This window comes from Podarcis erhardii, assembly GCF_964252035.2.
Source record: "Podarcis erhardii genome assembly, chromosome: Z".
Classification (NCBI taxonomy): domain Eukaryota; kingdom Metazoa; phylum Chordata; class Lepidosauria; order Squamata; family Lacertidae; genus Podarcis; species Podarcis erhardii.
Genome location: NC_138504.1, coordinates 44,761,225 through 44,779,804, shown reverse-complemented (window position 1 = coordinate 44,779,804; position 18,580 = coordinate 44,761,225). Strand labels below are relative to the sequence as shown.

General features: G+C 43.0%; 1 long non-coding RNA gene across 1 annotated transcript; it reads right to left on the bottom strand.

The window, feature by feature from the left end:
* Positions 1–393: 393 nt before the first annotated feature.
* On the bottom strand, positions 394–16,174 carry LOC309333888. The gene is made up of 3 exons (XR_014152758.1): positions 15,907–16,174; positions 15,304–15,416; positions 394–466 (listed from the first exon to the last, which is right to left on the bottom strand). It is a non-coding gene; the product is annotated as an uncharacterized lncRNA (long non-coding RNA).
* Between the last annotated feature and the right edge of the window lie 2,406 nt (positions 16,175–18,580).

The window sequence follows — 18,580 nt, the reverse complement described above, 5'->3', positions numbered from 1 at the left end:
ATTCTTTCCAATAATGAAATGACTCTAAAACAGAACGTAATCAGTAATTCACATTGTAAGGCAAGTCTAATTGCTATGAAGAGGGGGGCTGAAATGGGTTTTGGAAAAGGTTCCACTGATGTATTTCGCATTGAGTTTGGTGAGGTCACAAGATAATGGGACATCCATGCTCAAGTGTCATATAAATCAATCTTCAGAACATCTTCAATCTTTGTTTAATGGTAAAGGAGAGCAATGTTGCTTCCTTCAAAGCATCAGAAAACTTTGCGAGGTTTCAGTCTTTGGTTTTCTGTCTTCACCCAAAAGGAAAGTGATGTTAAACCTGGTGATAGCCTCATGAGCTGCATCCAAGAGTACTAAAGGAGCCTGCAGATGTAATCTCAAAGCCTTTGTCTATCATCTTTGAGAAATCTTGGAGAATAGGTGAGGTCCCTACAGACTGGAGGTGGGCAAATGTTGTCCCCATCTTCAGAAAGGAAAAAAAGGAAGACTCAGGGATTGACTGGTGAGCTGACAATGATACCAGGGAGGGTTCTAGAACAGATATTTCAACAGTGGGTCTGTAAGAATTTAGAAAAGGATGCTGTGATTATGAAGACCCAGCATGGGTTTCTCAAAAATAAGTCATGCCATACCAATCTGATTTCTTTATTTAATGGAATTACAAACTTGGTGGATCAGGGAAATGCTGTGAACATAGTGTATCTTGATTTCAGTAAGGCTTTTGACAAAGTCCCCCATAATATTATTGTGAGGAGGCTGGTAAAATGTGGATTGGACGAGGTAACTGTTAGGTGGATTTGTAGCTGGTTGACTGACTGAACCCAAAGAGTACTCATTAATGGTTCCTCGTCATCCTGGAAAAAAGTGACGAATAGGTTTCAAGACTCCTCCAGATCCAAAGACCTCCACAACTCTAATCACCTCCTGACCCAGATTCAGAACCCAAAAGTCAATAAATCCCTGCATGAAAGAGTCTATCCAACCTTCCTTCTCCAGTGCAGGCAGGGCTCCAATCTTCAAATTCTGACTTTTTCTATATTCATTCATAAGAGGCCTCCACTTATAGTCCTCGATTTGCCTCTGAAAGGCTGGGGCTTCCACTTGTATTACTTTAGGTTCAACAACCACAACTTTCTTCTTCTTCTCCCCAGTTTGTCCTGTCAAGGTAGTTTCCTGTATCAAATCCTGAGCAATTTCTGTATTAATAGTCACTTTTTGTCCCAAATTTATCACTTTTTGTTCCAAGTTCTTAAGTTTGGAATTCATAACATCCGTATTTTTATGAAGCTGTTCCAGCGAGTAGCTTATCTTACATAAAACAGTCACTAAAGCTCCTTCTGTCAACATTCTTAAAGTCCAAGGTCAATCTCTGATTCTCACAGCTCTTATCTTGCAGCTGGAAAAAACCCACTCTTATAACAGTTTCAAACGCTCCCTCTAGAGGGAAACAGTCTCCACTTGTATCGATCCTTTCATGCGCATTTTAAAATATAAAGTTAGTTTCAATTTTCAATTACTTTTCCTCCTTTTTGAACGCAGAAGAGGACAATGGAAACAATATATTTCTCTTATTTAGCCATCTGTCAACATGCCATCCATTCACAGTCAATGAACTCTCCCAAAATGTTAGTTCTGCTGCCAGCCCTTTTCCAGGTTCAGAGCAGTGGTAATTTAATTTTTCACTCTCTCCTGCAGGCTCACTAAGTCCAAAATTTCCCCCTCTTCTCCTGCTTCCAAGGGTGGTTTTTAACAGTTTTAACCGATGGAAATTTAATCCTTTACAAAATACTTTCCAAGGCTTTAACTTGCAACGTCTTTGCTTCAATCTATTTACAAAAGAGGAAGGCAGACTTCCTGTTTAAAACCTTCCTGCTTCGATGCCAAATTAATGAATTTAAAGATCCAATTTTCCGTTCTACTCACGGGTAGTTGTTTAAAGTCAAATTGTCCAAAGGAAAAAGTCAGCGCTCTCCGGCAACAGCGATGCGGCTTCACTCCGTGAAAGAAGCAGTCGATTCAAAGCACCGCGCCGCTCACCCCACTTCGCTCCAGATCCCCAAATCAGGGTTTCCCCGTGAGTAGGGGAGGCGCAAAAGGTGCCAGCCGAATCCCAAGTTCACAAGCTTCTCCTGCCTGTGATTTCAACGGGTCTCCGCCTTCGCCGTGGCAGTCAGACCCTAATTTCTACGGAGCAAATTCCTCCCGATCGGAGGAACTCCGCCATTGCCTGGAGGCGCCAACCCGGAAGTTGCATGGACCTTGGTTCTAGCTGTGGAGAGTTGGCTGGCCTGTTGAGAGGGAATGGGGGCATGGCTGGGTTGGGGCCTCCCCGAGACTTGCTCTTCAGCATTTTCAGCATCAAAGAATATGAAGAAGAATTGCAGAAGGGACTTGGAAAAGATTTAAGAGCCTCGGACAGAAGATCTCCAGGTTGATGAACTATATGGAATGGACGGAAATGATTGGCAGAATCCGAGACCAGGGAGAAGAGATGGTGGTAGAAGATTGGGAAAGTCTAAAGTTTGTACATAGAAATATTGTAAAATTAATGAGTGTTTGAAAATTGTTGGAATGAAACTTTATGGCTTTAGCAGAAATGCTATAAGGAGTTAAGTATAAATAAGTATTTTAGTATTAATGGAAAATAAGGTTAAAAACATGTTAAGACATTCATAATGATAAAAATAGAGAAAGATGGAAAGGATTTGCTGAAACAAGTAACAGAAGTGGAATACAAAAAGGGAGGTGAGAGGAAGTTGATGAAATAAGGGAATGAAAGATAGACTAATGAAATGGTATGCTATATGTTTTTTAAATTGAAGCCCAGAGACTGTTTGATCATATTGAGGTCAAAGGAGGAAAGGGACAAGATTCTGGGCCTACACTACGGAAAGTCACTGGACATTTCGGACAAAAGAATTGAGATTTACAAGGACATTCCTAAACAACTGTTGGATCTCAGATCTAACTATTTGGAGCTGACAAGATTGCTAAGGAACAACTCAATCATCTTTAGGTGGGAATTCCCCCAAGGATTATCTTTCACCTTTAGAGGGAAGAAGATTAAAATCAGAACATTGGAAGATAGAGATAAATTTCTGAACGCATACGGAGAGGACCTTCACAAAGGAACTGAGTTACTTCCAGGGCCTGAAACACCAGAGGTACCTGCACCCTTGGATCTTGAAGACCCAGTGAATAAGGTACCACCCCCCGAAAAATAACCAGATTTATTCAGGATGTCTCTGCAACTTTTGAGTTGGAACATTAATGGTTGTAACATCCTGGAAAAAAGGAGGAAAATTTTTCATATATTAAAAAAAGAACAATTGGACATTATTTGTTTACAAGAAACACATGTGACTAGGCTCCATAGAAAGGTGTTAATAAACAAAAGACTTGGCCAAGAATTTATATCTTCGGACAGAGTAAAGAAGCGAGGGGTGGTGATATATGCAAAAGAGAGCCTGTCACCTAAATTTTTATTCAAAGATGAACATGGAAGAATTTTAGCAATTGAGATACAACATCAAGGAGAAAAGATTCTGATACTAGGAATTTATGCACCAAATGACGGGAAATCGGAATTTTATAAGAAGTTGCATGAGACTATGCTGGACTAACTGGACTACAACAACATCATTATGATGGGAGATATGAATGGGGTCGTATCGACTAACATGGATAAGTCACAAAACCAAAATGTTACAAAAGACGGCAGACTACCAAAGACTTTTTTTGAAATGACAGACAATATGGACTGGATTGACATTTGGAGAACCAAGAACCCCCTGGGAAGAGAGGGAACATTCTTCTCTGAAGCCCAGCTGACTTGGACAAGAATCGACCAAATATGGATAACTAGAGGTCTGGCACCCAAGGTTAGAAAAGTGGAAATCTGCCCAAAGACCTGCTCCGACCATAATGCGCTGAAGATGGACATGACACTATTGCCAACCGGTTCCTTTAGATGGAAGATGAATGACAACTTGTTTAGAGACCAGGAGATTATTAAGAAGGCCCAAAAAACTTTGAAGGATTACTTCGAGATAAATATGAACACTACGGTGGAAAAAAGAACTATCTGGGACGCAAGCAAAGCTGTGATGAGGGGGTTCTTGATACAACAGAACGCTGTAAAGAAAAGGACACAAAATGAAAGGAAAGATAAGATCTTGCAGAAAATCAAAGAACTGGAGAAGAAGTTAAGATCAAATCTGAAGTCACAGCCGATTCTGAGAGAAATTAAACTCTACCAAGCACAATATTCTAAATTGATAAACCAGGAAATAGAGTGGAAGATTAAATTAATGAAACAAAAAACTTTTGAATCGGCGAATAAATGTGGGAAACTGCTTGCATGGCAGTTGAAGAAGAGACAAAAATTAAATACAGTTACAAATCTAGAAATCGAAGGAAGAAATATTCAGAACCCCATGGAAATTAGAAAGTGCTTCCAGAGATACTTCAAAAAATTATATACTCAAGGGCCGCAAGACGAGGTTGAGATTAAACAATTTTTGGAAAGAAATGGACCAACAAAGTTGTCACAAAAAAAAGATTAATCCTGAACAACAAAATAACACAACAAGAGATTGAACAAGCCATTCAGAACATGCAACTGGGCAAATCTCCAGGGCCAGACGGCTTGACTTCCAAGTATTATAAGATATTAAAAGACTACTTGATCCAACCAATGATGGAGGTCTATAACGAAATTATGGAGGGGAAGAGGGCGCCGGAATCGTGGAAGGAAGCCTTTATCACATTGATACCAAAACTGGAAACTGAAAAGACACAACTCAAGAACTATCGTCCCATTTCCTTTTTAAATGTGGATTACAAAATATTTGCAGATGTTTTGGCAAGTAGATTTAAAAGAGTTTTAAACGAGGTAATTCATAAAGACCAAGCAGGCTTTCTCCCAGGTAGACACATGTTTGCTAATACAAGGAACATTATTGACATTTTGGAACTTTTGCAAACAGATATAAATACAAAAGCAGTGCTAATTTTTATAGATGCGGAGAAGGCCTTTGATAATATCTCTTGGAAATTTATGAAGGGAAATTTAAAAGAAATGGGAGTGGGACGGGGGTTTGAGAATGGGATTGATGCAATATATTCAGAACAAAAGGCCAAATTGATAGTTAACAATGTGGTTACAGAAGAGTTCAAAATTGAAAAAGGAACACGACAAGGCTGCCCGATCTTCCCTCTGTTATTTATCTCGGTTCTGGAGGTGCTCTTGAACATGATCAGAGGGGACCGGTTGGTGGAAGGGATTCAGGTCGGAGCGAAACAATACAAACTTAAAGCTTTTGCAGATAACCTAGTTTTGACCCTGCAGGAGCCAGAATCTAGTACGAAAAGAGTATTACAATTGATTCAGGACTTTGGTCGGGTGGCGGGATTTAAATTAAACAAACAGAAAACCAAGGTGCTGGGAAAAAATTTGACAGATACAGAGTCAGAACGGTTTCAGAGAGAAACAGAACTAACTATGGTTAAAAAGGTAAAGTACCTAGGGGTAAACATAACAGCAAAAAATCTGAGTCTATTTAAGGATAACTATGAAAAATGTTGGTCTGAAATTAAGAGAGACTTGGATAGTTGGACAAAACTGAAGCTTTCTTTGTTAGGCCGAATTGCTGCTATTAAGATGAATGTATTGCCAAAAATGTTATTTTTGTTTCAAACACTACAGATTGTGGACAAAACGGAGTGCTTCCGGAAGTGGCAGAAAGATATATCTAAATTTGTCTGGCAGGGCAAAAAGCCCAGAATTAAGTTTAAGATATTAACAGACGCGAAAGAAAGAGGGGGCTTTGCCCTGCCAGACTTAAAGTTGTACTATGAAGCCGCAGCTTTCTGCTGGCTAAAAGACTGGCTACTTCTCGAAGACACTGACGTACTGGACCTGGAAGGTTTTAACAATGCTTTTGGTTGGCATGCATACTTATGGTATGACAAAGTTAAGATCAATAAGGCCTTTAAGAACCATATTGTCAGGAAAGCAGTGTTTAACGTTTGGACAAAATATAAAGACTTATTGGAAAATAAAACTCCAAGGTGGCTTTCACCTCTGGAAGCTAAGGCCCGAAAAAGACCCAATATGGAGGCCAAATGGCCAAAATATTGGGAAATATTAGAAAAAGATGGAGACAATTGGAAATTGCAGACTTTGGAGAAAATGAAGGATAAGGTGCGAGACTGGTTACATTATGCTCAGATTAAAGAAGTTTTTAAAAATGACAAAAAGTTAGGGTTCCAGGTGGAGAAATCGAAGTTAGAAACAGAATTGTTAGAACCAAAGACTAAGGTACTATCTAGAATGTATAACTTGCTGTTAAAATGGAATACACAAGACGAAATGGTTAAATCGGCTATGATAAAGTGGGCGCAGGACATTGGGCATAACATTATGTTTGAGGATTGGGAAAGGTTGTGGACCACTGGACTGAACTTCACTGCATGTAATGCTCTGAAGGAAAATGTAATGAAAATGATATATAGATGGTACATGACTCCAGTTAAACTTGCCAAAATATACCATTCGTCTGATAATAAATGTTGGAAATGTAAAATGTTGGAAATGTAAATGTAAAGACCTGTTTGGTAGTGGAACAGACCCCCCACAAGAGGCGGTGGACTCTCCTTCTTTGGAAGTTTTGAAGCAGAGGTTCGATGGCCATCTGGCATGGATGCTTTAGCTGAGATTACTGCATTGCAGGAAGTCCCTTCCAACTCTAAGATTCTATGATTCTATGAACTGGCTGTGAATGATCAGGAACAAGACCTTGGGGTGATGGTGGCTAACTGAATGAAAATGTGAACCCCGCAGCTGTGAAAAGGACAAATTCCATTATAGGGATTATTAGGAAAGGGGCTGGAAATAAAACTGCCAATAGCGTAATGCCATTATACAAATCTGTGTTGCAACTGCAGTGGAAATGTTTCATGCAGGCATCCCAGAAGGAACTAGTTGGCCACTTTGAGAACAAGATGCTAGATGTGGCGCTCATCTCGCTTTATTGGCCGAGGGAGCTGGCATACAGCTTCTGGGTCATGTGGCCAGCATGACTAAGCCACTTCTGGCAAACCAGAGCAGCGCACAAAAACGCCGTTTACCTTCCTGCCAGAGCAACACCTATTTATCTACTTGCACTTGATGTGCTTTCGAACTGCTAGGTGGGCAGGAGCAGGGACTGAGCAACAGGAGCTCACCCTGTCACGGGGATTCGAACCACCGACCTTCTTATCGACAAGTCCTAGGCTCTGTGGTTTAACCCACAGCACCACCCGCGTCCCTACCGGTTGTTAAATGTAGGTTCTAGTGAGCCTGCTCTCATAGAATCATGGAATCATAGAGTATGTCTGGGGATGGGCTATGGCTCACTAACAAAGCATATTGCTTTGCATGACAAAGCTCCCAAGTGATGGAGTGCAGCAGGGTCAGTTGGGGTGAAGTACTACTGATTATTCCACAGCAGGGATTATGATGTCATCTCCTGGGGTGCTTTAAGACAATCCTCTGCATAGCAAATAAATAACCATTTCCCAGAGAGAAACCCACCTCGTCATCTAAGATAAGCAGAGGAAGAGGGAGGTTGCATTAGCATGCAATGCTAAGGATAATTACATTTGATATTTTGAAAAATCCACTAAGTCCATATATTATAATTGACCATCCATGTCACAAGAGAGTGAGCAAATCTGTGAGTCCACCAGAACATTCCATCAGGCCAGATGTTAAGGAGAGCAGAGGTGAGGAGAATGAGGTGGGGAAAGCTGCCTTGGTACCAAAGCTATAACATCTGCACTGGTTTAAAAAATCATTTTTGCTGCGCAGTCTTGGAAGGCTATGTGGGTTGTCATCTCCCTGGATTCAGTTATGTGGAATGCTCTCCCCAGGGAAACATGCCTGGTGCCTTCACTGTCAGTTTTCAACCACAAGGATTCACCCAGGCTTTTACTTGTTAATTTGGATCACACCTTGGTATGATGGCAGTATTTTCTATGGTGCTCATCTTTTAGGGGGCAGGGAGGCCTGCAATGCATCACTATCATCTTCTAATATTACACAGTAGCAAATCAATATTCAAGGTATTTCATAGTGTGCAAGATGATAAGTTCTGCCCCAAAGAGCTTACAATCTAATATTTGACACAAACAGAGGCCATGGATGCCATGCAGTCACAGTCTTCCTCCCATACTTTGCTGGGGGGCGGGGGGCTTCTACTAGCTGCTGGCATGTATGCTATGGTGTGGCAAACTTACCCGTTAATCTTTGCCTTCATTCCCAGCCAAACACACACTTGCACAAAACCAGCAATAACCTTGGGGAGATGAATGACCTTGAGAGATTGCAAATATATTGCCTGTCATCCCTTAACAGAGCTGCCTCTGGTCCAGAGCTCCTCTCTGCGTTTGCTTGGCTAAGTGCAGGCCCTGAGAATACCGCAGAGACACACGACTCATTACAAGGCACATAGAAAATGTGTGCAATCTGTGGAGAGGCAAGGATGGAGGAAGGAACACAATGACTTAAAGACCTCCCCACTGTGTGTGTGTCCCCCCCTTTTCTTCTTTTTGTGCATTTCTTGGAAATTTAAAAGGTCGCCGGGAGCTAATGAACCTCGGATAGCAAAGCTGTCTCCTGTTTGTTTGTCATTTTGAGTTTTTCTGGTTGATTAGGATCCAGCCTGGCAGGAAGGTATGAAATAACAAGTGCCTGGGAGTTAAGAGAGGTCACATTTTGTTTCCTGAAAAATGCTGAATTGACTGTGGAGGGGGGAATAGTTTGTCCAGAACACTAAATGGAGTGGGGGGGGGAGAGAAAGAAGAGCGAGAAAGTGCAGTAGTGCCACAGAAATAAACACACTGTTCTCTGCCTCTACCTACCCTTTAATAGATCTCTTTACTTATCATTTTTTTAGCATACCCCTTCTTCAGTAAATCTATTTCTTTCTCCCCTTCACCAGCCCCCGGTTACAGAACTCAGTGACTTTGCCACCCAAACAAAAGCGAACTGTGTTAGAAAGTTGGGTTGACTCATTCGATTGGTTAGAAGGTGTGGTTGCACTGCTTAAGCATTGCAGACTACAGTATTTCTGTGTGAGAAGCTTGGCTTTATTTATTCATCTGCCATCCCTTTAACAATAAATCCTCTGGACAACCTACAAAACGCTATTACCGTAAAATGTCTTTAAAAAATGCAATGCAAACATAAAATTGAACACGCTAAAGCACCACAAGAATAAAAACAGAAACAAACCCCAGGACAAAGTAAATGGGGTTCCCACTGTCTAAAAAGCACTCAGGCAAGTTCAGGTCCACAGTCACTCGCTCAACCAAGTGAATAGTTGTGGACAAGTACCATCTGGATTTGGAACACTGAACCAGGCAAAAGAAGTCAAGGGAGATGTGAATCAAGGCTGGCAAGGAGTGTGTCTTGAGAAGGCTGGCCACATCTGCCCCCAGAAACTAAGGTTCCCCACCTCTGCCCTAGAGTTTCCTTTACAAGCTCTCTCTGCCCCCTGCCCCCTTGTAATGAGTGTTCACCTGTATTCCTGTTCCTGCCTGTTGGCCTTGTTTTGGCTTCAATGTGTTATAATCATCATCCCTCCCTCGGCCCAATACAACCTTAATGTTCAAAAATGTTACTTTACTTGCTTTTATTACATTTCTATCCCACCTTTCTTCCAATGAACTGTAGGTGACATGCATGGTTCTTTACAGGACCGCCTCTCCTGGTATGCCCCGCAGAGGACCTTAAGGTCTATGAATAACCAAAGTTTAGAGGTCCCGGGCCCTAAGGAAGTCAGACTATCCTCCACCAGGGCCAGGGCCTTTTCAGTGATGGCTCCGACCTGGTGGAATGCTCTGTCCCATGAGACAAGGGCCCTGCAGGGTTTAACATCCTTCCACAGGGCCTGTAAGACTGAGTTATTCCACCTGACTTTCAATTTGAATTTAGCCCGATCTTTTATTCCCCTCTCTTCCCTCCCCCTCCCCTTTTATGAAGATTACACGCTCTGAGACCCCACAGCTAATTCTCCCCTGGCCTTCTCGCTGGCCCAAGTACGTCTAATTCAGCCTGGTGATTATCTAATGCTTATTCCCCTAAACTGATTTCTGAACTTTGATTTTTATTGTTATTCATGTTTTTATTATTTTATGCTGCTTTTACAATTGAGTGTTTTAAATTTGTTGTTAGCTGCCCTGAGCCTAGTTTTTGAACCAGGAAGGGCAGGGTATTATTATTATTATTATTATTATTATTATTTCATTCTCACAACAACCCTGGAAGGTAGGACAGGCAGAGAAAGAGTGACTGGCCCAAGTGAGCTCTATAGCTGAGTGGGGATTTGAAACCCAATCTCCCAAGGTCCTAGTCCTAATTTCCAACCACTACACACAACCCTCCCCACCGCCTCTCTCTCTCACTCTGTTCTACCATTGCTTTTGATTGGCTCTAGTTTATCTTACAAGGTCTGGACATTCTATATGCATACTGGGAAATATCCTTTACTTTCAGTATTATGCTAATGACAATGGATTTTCAGGATCTGGTAACCTGTACCTGTTTCTCCCCACTCCTGGGCTATCTACCGTGTTTGGCCCTGAACTACATGATAATCCACTCCTGGATTTCTGCCATCAGTGGGGATGGATGATCTGGCTTTTCAACCACTGCTGATTGCAAAGCTCCTCAAGAACAGAGGCCAAGGTGTGTAATGAAAGCTACTGTATACAATCGTAACCGCAAGGGGCAATTTAGGCAGATAGAATGCAGTTACCCATATTACAATTTAGCCAGGGCATAAATCTTTCAGCAGTAATAATAACACTTACCCCGGCTATGCAGCTTTGCATGTTCAAAGCACAGATAGTAATTTGTGTGTCAGAGGTACTTCAGCCCCTGGAAAATTATTAACCATCAAGGAGGTTGCTCCAGCTGTGAGCACCTCCGGTTTCAAATTTGCAAAAGTGGCTTGGGAATCTGTGCTCACATTATTTTTCTTTGGCCAACCACTGCAGAAACCTGCAACTTTGAATGGGAAGAGTAAAATAATAATAATAATAATAATAATAACACGTGACAACCTTTCTAGCTTGCCAGAGCTGAGGTTCTCATTCAGCAGGCTTTAATCCTGCCATGGCACCCTGATGCCTTCTGGATTAGGGCACAATAAAAGACTGGAAGTATGCATTGCAGTATCCACCACTCCTCAATAAATAAATAAATGACCCCTCCAAATTTGAAGGTCATGGCCCCATTGTTCCCGAAGGAGATGTTTTAAAAGCAGTATATTTCAGTAATAGGTCAGCACCATTGAAATAAGCTAAAAAACACAATAAAATAATTAAATCAGCACCACAATAAGACCATTAAGATGAAGCAGTATGAGATGGATACTCATCTGGATAGCTCAGTTGATTAGAGTGTGGTGCTGATAACACCAAGGCTGCAAGTTGTACTAGACCAGGCTTCCTCAACCTTGGCCCTCCAGATGTTTTTGGCCTACAGCTCACATGATCCCTAGCTAGCAGGACCAGTGGTCAGGAATGATGGGAATTGTAGTCTCAAAACATCTGGAGGGCCAAGGTTGAGGAAGCCTGTACTAGATGATCCTCAGGGTTCCTTCAGACTCTATGATGCTATGATTCTATGGGTGAGCTTTTAAAGGCCATATTGAAAGGGCCAAACACACAGTGGTTGGGAGGGAGCTCCACATGTGTGAGGCAACCAATATTACAGATCTTTGAGCAGGGCCTTCATCATTCATCTGAGCTCATTCAGGTAAAGACTGCCTTGCAGCTATCTGCCAAGCAGACTGGGTATTCTATTTCCTGCATCTGACAACAGGAGCACAGGAAGCTGCCTTATACTGAATCAGACCTTGGTCCATCTAGCTTTGTATTGTCTACACTGAGAGGCAGCAGGTCTACAGGGTTTCAGGAAGCGGTTTCTCTCTCTCTCTCTCTCTCCTGAGGACTCAAGATGCAACTTTCTGCATGCAGAGCAGATGCTTCAACACTGAGTGATGGCCCTTCCACATGAAGGCTTTTGCCATAAGACATTTGATAGTCTGTTTACTTCAACAGACTAATATGGCTGCTCCTCTGGAAATTGGTACTATTAGAGCAATTGCTATTATTTATTGCCCCCAGTTACCATTCTGTGTGTGAAATAACCATGCACACTTCATATTTATTGTCCTCGGTTACCTCCATGTGCAAAACAACCATGCACACTTCATATTTATTACCATCAATTCCCATTCCAAGTGCAAATTTAGCATGCACAGAAAATATTTTGTGGGATTTGTCCTTTTTATAGTATCGCTGGATGCGCACTTTAGGAATTCAGTTTATAGTGTTTCTGTTCCTTTTCTGTATCTGGTTTCTAACTGGTTTTTAATTGTTTTTGTATTTTTATGGAATTGGAAGTTGCTTTGAGACTTTTTAAAAAAGCAATAAATAAGTGCAAATAATAATAATAGTTTGCTGTCCTTGATCACCTTTCCATGTGGATAACAAGCATATACAGCAGCTCATATTTATTGCCCTCTTCACAATTCCATGTACAAATTAAGAGCAAACATGTAATTTTTGCTCCCCTCAATCACCATTCCAAGTAAATAGCATAGCAACCCCCACCAGTGCCTGGTGAAGTGTGTGGGGGTGTGTGGTTTGCAGGTGTACTACACCATGGGGGTGAGGGCATCCCAAGTAGGTGGGGCAAGCAGCACGGGGTGCGCCACCCAAGCAAATGCATCCCTCCCGCATTTGGTTTTAGGACAGCTTCCCTCTCCCCACCAGGTGAGAAGGTGGTTTGGCATTTTGTCAGGGACTGGGAAGCGGAGGAATGATGAAGACTGCCTCCCCAGCTTTGACCCTTCCAGGCAAGAGGAAGACAATTTAGATTTACAACAGGGGGTTGAGGGAGGTCACAGATAAAAGACAAATGAGGGGGGAAGTTGGGAAATAGTGGGAGAGGAGGAGGAGGAGGAAGCACCTGGGGGGTGACAGCTGATGGACACAGTGTCTTTAGAAAGCATTCCAGACCCCCCCTCCCAGAACACAGCAGGCCTTGAAAGTAGGAGAGCAAAGATCTCAAAGGCAGAGGGTACATAGCAGCACCCGTTCCACAAACAAGGAATTGGGAGAGACGGCAGGATGTAAATTCACTCGGGATAGCACCATTATCTAAGAGGCTGGGTTCTATTGCCTCTCTCTGTAAATACTGAATAAAAGGCGGACAGTAAGAAAAATTCCCTTGTCTTTGTACATTCCTGGGCAACCAGCCGAGATTTGCTGGCAGCATCCTGACACATTTTCTCTCCAAAATAACTTTTCTTCTTGGGTTCTTCTGTCCCACCCCTCCACTCACTCACCTGGCTCCAGAGTTTGCCAGCTGCTCCAGTGTGGTTTGCCAGCCCTCCCTCCCAGGAGCAACCCTAAGTTAGACCTAAACTTTTGGGAAGAGGCCAGCTGGCGGCCAGGAAGGAAATAGGTGCCACCCAAGAGCTGCCAGCCAGCCTTGGAGGGGGAGGGGGACTTGGAGGGGCAGAGTTGGCACCGTGCTTCTGTGTTGCCTGCGCGCCACCTCTGCAGCTCTTGCTCCTCCAGGCTTTCCAAGAGTTACTGTGGGGGAGCCACTGTGAAGGAGTGGATGCCATGTTGCAAAAGAAAACCAAAAACAAAGGGAAACATTTTTCAACATGCTGCTCTGCTTTTCTTCCTATTGAAAAGAGGCAACTCACAGAATGGGTGTTGAAATATACTCAGAGTCGCAAAGTGATTTCATGCTCTTTATTCAGCTCATAGTGGTGAGGAGGAATGAATGAAAGTCCCCTCAAAGTATCTGCTTTATATACATTATTTACACAATGGGCTACACATGATTGGCTAATTCTGGAATTCTACTGTAAGCCAATCAAGTTGTGGATTCACTTCAATCTGGAGCATGATTGGGTGGTTCCTCCCAACCAATCATACTGCTGCATTGTTCTAGGACCAATCAGACTGCTGCAATTTGGATCCTATTGTTCTAGGACCAATCATTGTCTGCTTTTTATGCCCTTTACGAATAAATGTGTTGTGGTGTGTGTGTGTTCATATGTATGTATGTATGTATGTATGTATGTGTATGTATGTACTGTATGTACACAAACATGCATCTGGGGGTGGGGTGCCAAACTGGGTTTTTGACCCAGGTGACAGAAAGCCCAGTTTCACCCCTGCTGGATCCTGCCCTGAAGGCTCACTTGTTCCACAGTGTGCCTCACGCTGCTTTTCAGGCAGCACTGGGCCTGCTGGAGGGCGACCAGGAGGGGAGGCAGTGACTAGGGTCCCCTGCAGCCCCAGTGCTGTCCAGGGTGCCCCTCCCCCTCCCATTCCTAAGCTACTCTTCTGAGTGATAACAAGTATGCACAGCTCCTATTCATTGCCTCTCCATCACCACACCAAGCTGTGTCAACTCTGTTCAATAAGTTTGCAGAAAGAGATATAATGGGGGAAAGAGACAATAAAGCCCCCCTGCCCCCAGGATCTTCAAGGCTTGAATAACTTTCGTAGGCACAATTAAATGGAACACAGCACTCAGATTTAGCCTGCAGCAGAGATCCCAATGGGGGCAATGCAATCTGAACCTGCAAAGCCTAAGCTTCCCTTCACTTTCTCTTCCTTTCTTGCTCAGAGCAACGAGGGAAAGACTGAATCATTTGGTGGAAGGGAAAGAAAAAAACAAACCCAGAAACCACTGCCATCTGAACTTTAATGGCTTAGTTTCTCGTAGCTGGAGGCAGCGGTTCATATGCATTCCAAACAGCGCTTTGAAAGCAAATGTACCATTTTGGAAGCTATTCTACCTGAAAAACAATATATTTCATCTACGTTCCCCCTGCATCCTCGCAGGGCCAAGAGAACACATCAATCTGAGGGGGGTGGCAGGTTCACACATGCAAGTGAGATGTCTGGGAAGGGAGAGAGTCAGAAGAAGGTTGATCAATCACAGGTGCAAACCCCCACCTCCCCCCTACAATAGCTTTTACTGGAGGCCCCCAAAGCACTGGGGTTCTGAATGACTGTAGGGTGGGAAGTGATTCAGGAGGATGAATCAAATCAGTCTTCTCTGGTTTTCTTATCCCAAACTCTCCACACTACATGTGTAGGTTCAGCCCTGCCCAGATCTCAAACCTGGCATCTCCTCACGGTGCTTAAGAAGAGCCCTGCTGGATCAAGTCAAAGGAAAGCTTGCACAGAAAATGATGCAAGACAGAGGCTGCTCACCTATTACACACATCATGCTGCAGCAAAACTTCCACAGAGCAATTTTCTGTAAGGCACAGGTGATGCATGTGCATATGTCTGGCTCCTGTTGGAGTTTTGTAAATATATTGCAGCTGTGTGCAGAAAGAAAAAGAAAAACTGGTAAGACTGCTGGTTGAAAGGATAAAGAAAACCCAAGGTTTATCGTTCATGACAAACTAAGCCGTTCTGCATAAAGGCTTTATATGTGGCCAGTATGGAGTCAATAAGTGAAAACTAGCACATGCAAACAACAAATACTGACTAAAACCCCAGTGCTTTGGGGGCCTCCACTGAAAGCTATTGTAGGGGGGAGGCACCATCTGAAGGGGGGGCAAGGCAGTGTCCCCCCAAAAAAAATTCAAAGAGGGGGTCAGGCCTGTTATGTATAGGAAAATAAATTTTGATGATATGCAAAGAAGCAGAGTAGCTTTCAGCTAGAAAGCTAAGTAATTTTTCTAGGTGATTGAGAGCTTCTTTGTAAAGACTATACAGTGTCCAGACTCTTTGTATTCAGAAAAACTTTACTTTCATAAACATATAACTGATAACAATATAGTTATTCAAACATGGGTACGTTCTCACTTGTAGATGGAAGACTTCTTCCTTAGACTTATAAATAAAAACTGTGGTGATACTTGCACCAGAGTTTTACCTCACTCAGGCCTTACAGCTTCTTATAAGAAGTTTTTACTTTCACCTCAGCAGTATTTTCTCTGCTCCTTACAGAGAGCTCCTGCACAGGTTTCTCATAATTAACATTTAGGGATCTTCCTCTGTATGTTTCACTTCAGACAGATCACACTGACACAACACTGCCCTCAGCAGTATCCAGAGAAGCCTCTCAGCAGCCATTCTCTCCCCCCCCCCACACACACAGAGGACAGAGAGAGAGAGAGAGAGAGAGAGATTGGACAGAGAGCAATTAAAAACAACAGTTACTGGAATAACAGTCACAACAGAATGGAATGCGTGTCTCATGTGACTCAGTCAGCCAATCACATGAGAGCTACTGCCAGAGGGGGGAGGGAACCCATGTTAAAAGTACATAGTAATTTAATACAAGTAAACATTCAAATTTCAGAACAAAATAAAAAAATTCCTTCCAGTAGCACCTTAAAGACCAACTGAGTTAGTTCTAGGTATGAGCTTTCGTGTGCATGCACACTTCTTCAGATACACTGAAACAGAAGTCACCGGACCTTTCTATATAGTGAGAAGGTGGGGAGGGGTATTACTCAGAAGGGTGGTGGGAATGGGTGATTGGCAGATAGCTGCGATGAGCCTGTTGACGACTCTTAACGACTGCAATAGGTCTAACAGGAAAAAGCAAGGGGTGAGAAGGTGAAAAATGGCTTTGTCATGTATAATGAGATAAGAATCCAATGTCTTTATTCAAACCAGGTCTCTCCATAGTTTTAAGTTTGGTGATAAGTTGCAATTCAGCAGCTTCTCTTTCCAGTCTATTTCTGAAATTCCTTTGTAATAGAACAGCTACTTTGAGATCTTGTATAGAATGTCCTGGGAGATTGAAGTGTTCTCCTACTGGTTTTTCTGTCTTGTGGTTCCTGATGTCGGATTTATGTCCATTTATTCTTTGGCGTAAGGTCTGGCCTGTTTGTCCAATATAGAGAGCTGAAGGACACTGTTGGCATTTTATGGCATACACAATGTTAGACGATGAGCAATTAAATAGTCCCGAGATGGTATGTGTGATGTTGTTGGGGCCAGTAATGGTGTTGTCCGGGTGTATGTGGCAGCAAAGTTGGCATCTGGGTTTATTGCAGGCTCTGGTGCCAGTGTCCGTGTTAAGTCTGGTTATAGTATTATTGTGGGTTAGGAGTTGTTTAAGATTGGGGGGCTGTCTGGAGGCAATGAAAGGTCTTCCTCCCAGAGCTTGAGAAAGAGAACTGTCATTGTCCAGGAGAGGTTGTAGATCTCTGATGATGCGTTGTACTGTTTTAACTTGGGAGCTGTATGGGAGCTGTATGACCTCTAGTCATCACATACAGCTCCCAAGTTAAAACAGTACAACGCATCATCAGAGATCTACAACCTCTCCTGGACAATGACAGTTCTCTTTCTCAAGCTCTGGGAGGAAGACCTTTCATTGCCTCCAGACAGCCCCCCAATCTTAAACAACTCCTAACCCACAATAATACTATAACCAGACTTAACACGGACACTGGCACCAGAGCCTGCAATAAACCCAGATGCCAACTTTGCTGCCACATACACCCGGACAACACCATTACTGGCCCCAACAACATCACACATACCATCTCGGGACTATTTAATTGCTCATCGTCTAACATTGTGTATGCCATAAAATGCCAACAGTGTCCTTCAGCTCTCTATATTGGACAAACAGGCCAGACCTTACGCCAAAGAATAAATGGACATAAATCCGACATCAGGAACCACAAGACAGAAAAACCAGTAGGAGAACACTTCAATCTCCCAGGACATTCTATACAAGATCTCAAAGTAGCTGTTCTATTACAAAGGAATTTCAGAAATAGACTGGAAAGAGAAGCTGCTGAATTGCAACTTATCACCAAACTTAAAACTATGGAGAGACCTGGTTTGAATAAAGACATTGGATTCTTATCTCATTATACATGACAAAGCCATTTTTCACCTTCTCACCCCTTGCTTTTTCCTGTTAGACCTATTGCAGTCGTTAAGAGTCGTCAACAGGCTCATCGCAGCTATCTGCCAATCACCCATTCCCACCACCCTTCTGAGTAATACCCCTCCCCACCTTCTCACTATATAGAAAGGTCCGGTGACTTCTGTTTCAGTGTATCTGAAGAAGTGTGCATGCACACGAAAGCTCATACCTAGAACTAACTCAGTTGGTCTTTAAGGTGCTACTGGAAGGAATTTTTTTATTTTGTTTTGACCATGGCAGACCAACACGGCTACCTATCTGTAATTCAAATTTCAGGAAATTCAATCATTATCCTTAACAGGGCCCCTTCAATATTCTGCAGCCTGCTTTGGGCCCCCTTGGGCCTTCCTGTGGCTGTGATGGGGCCTGTCAGGCAGAAGGCCGCACCAGCCTGCTCAGCATCAGGAGACGTGCCTGACGTCACACATCACTTGCGCGCACCAGGTCCCATCAATTGTGGGGGCAACTTGGTGCCTGTGCCAGGAAGGAGATTCAGGGTTGCCACTAATGAGCCCTGTTAACTACACGTAGGGCTGCTCAGGAGAAGGGGGAAGTACGTGGCAGCATCTCCCAGATCAGGGCCTG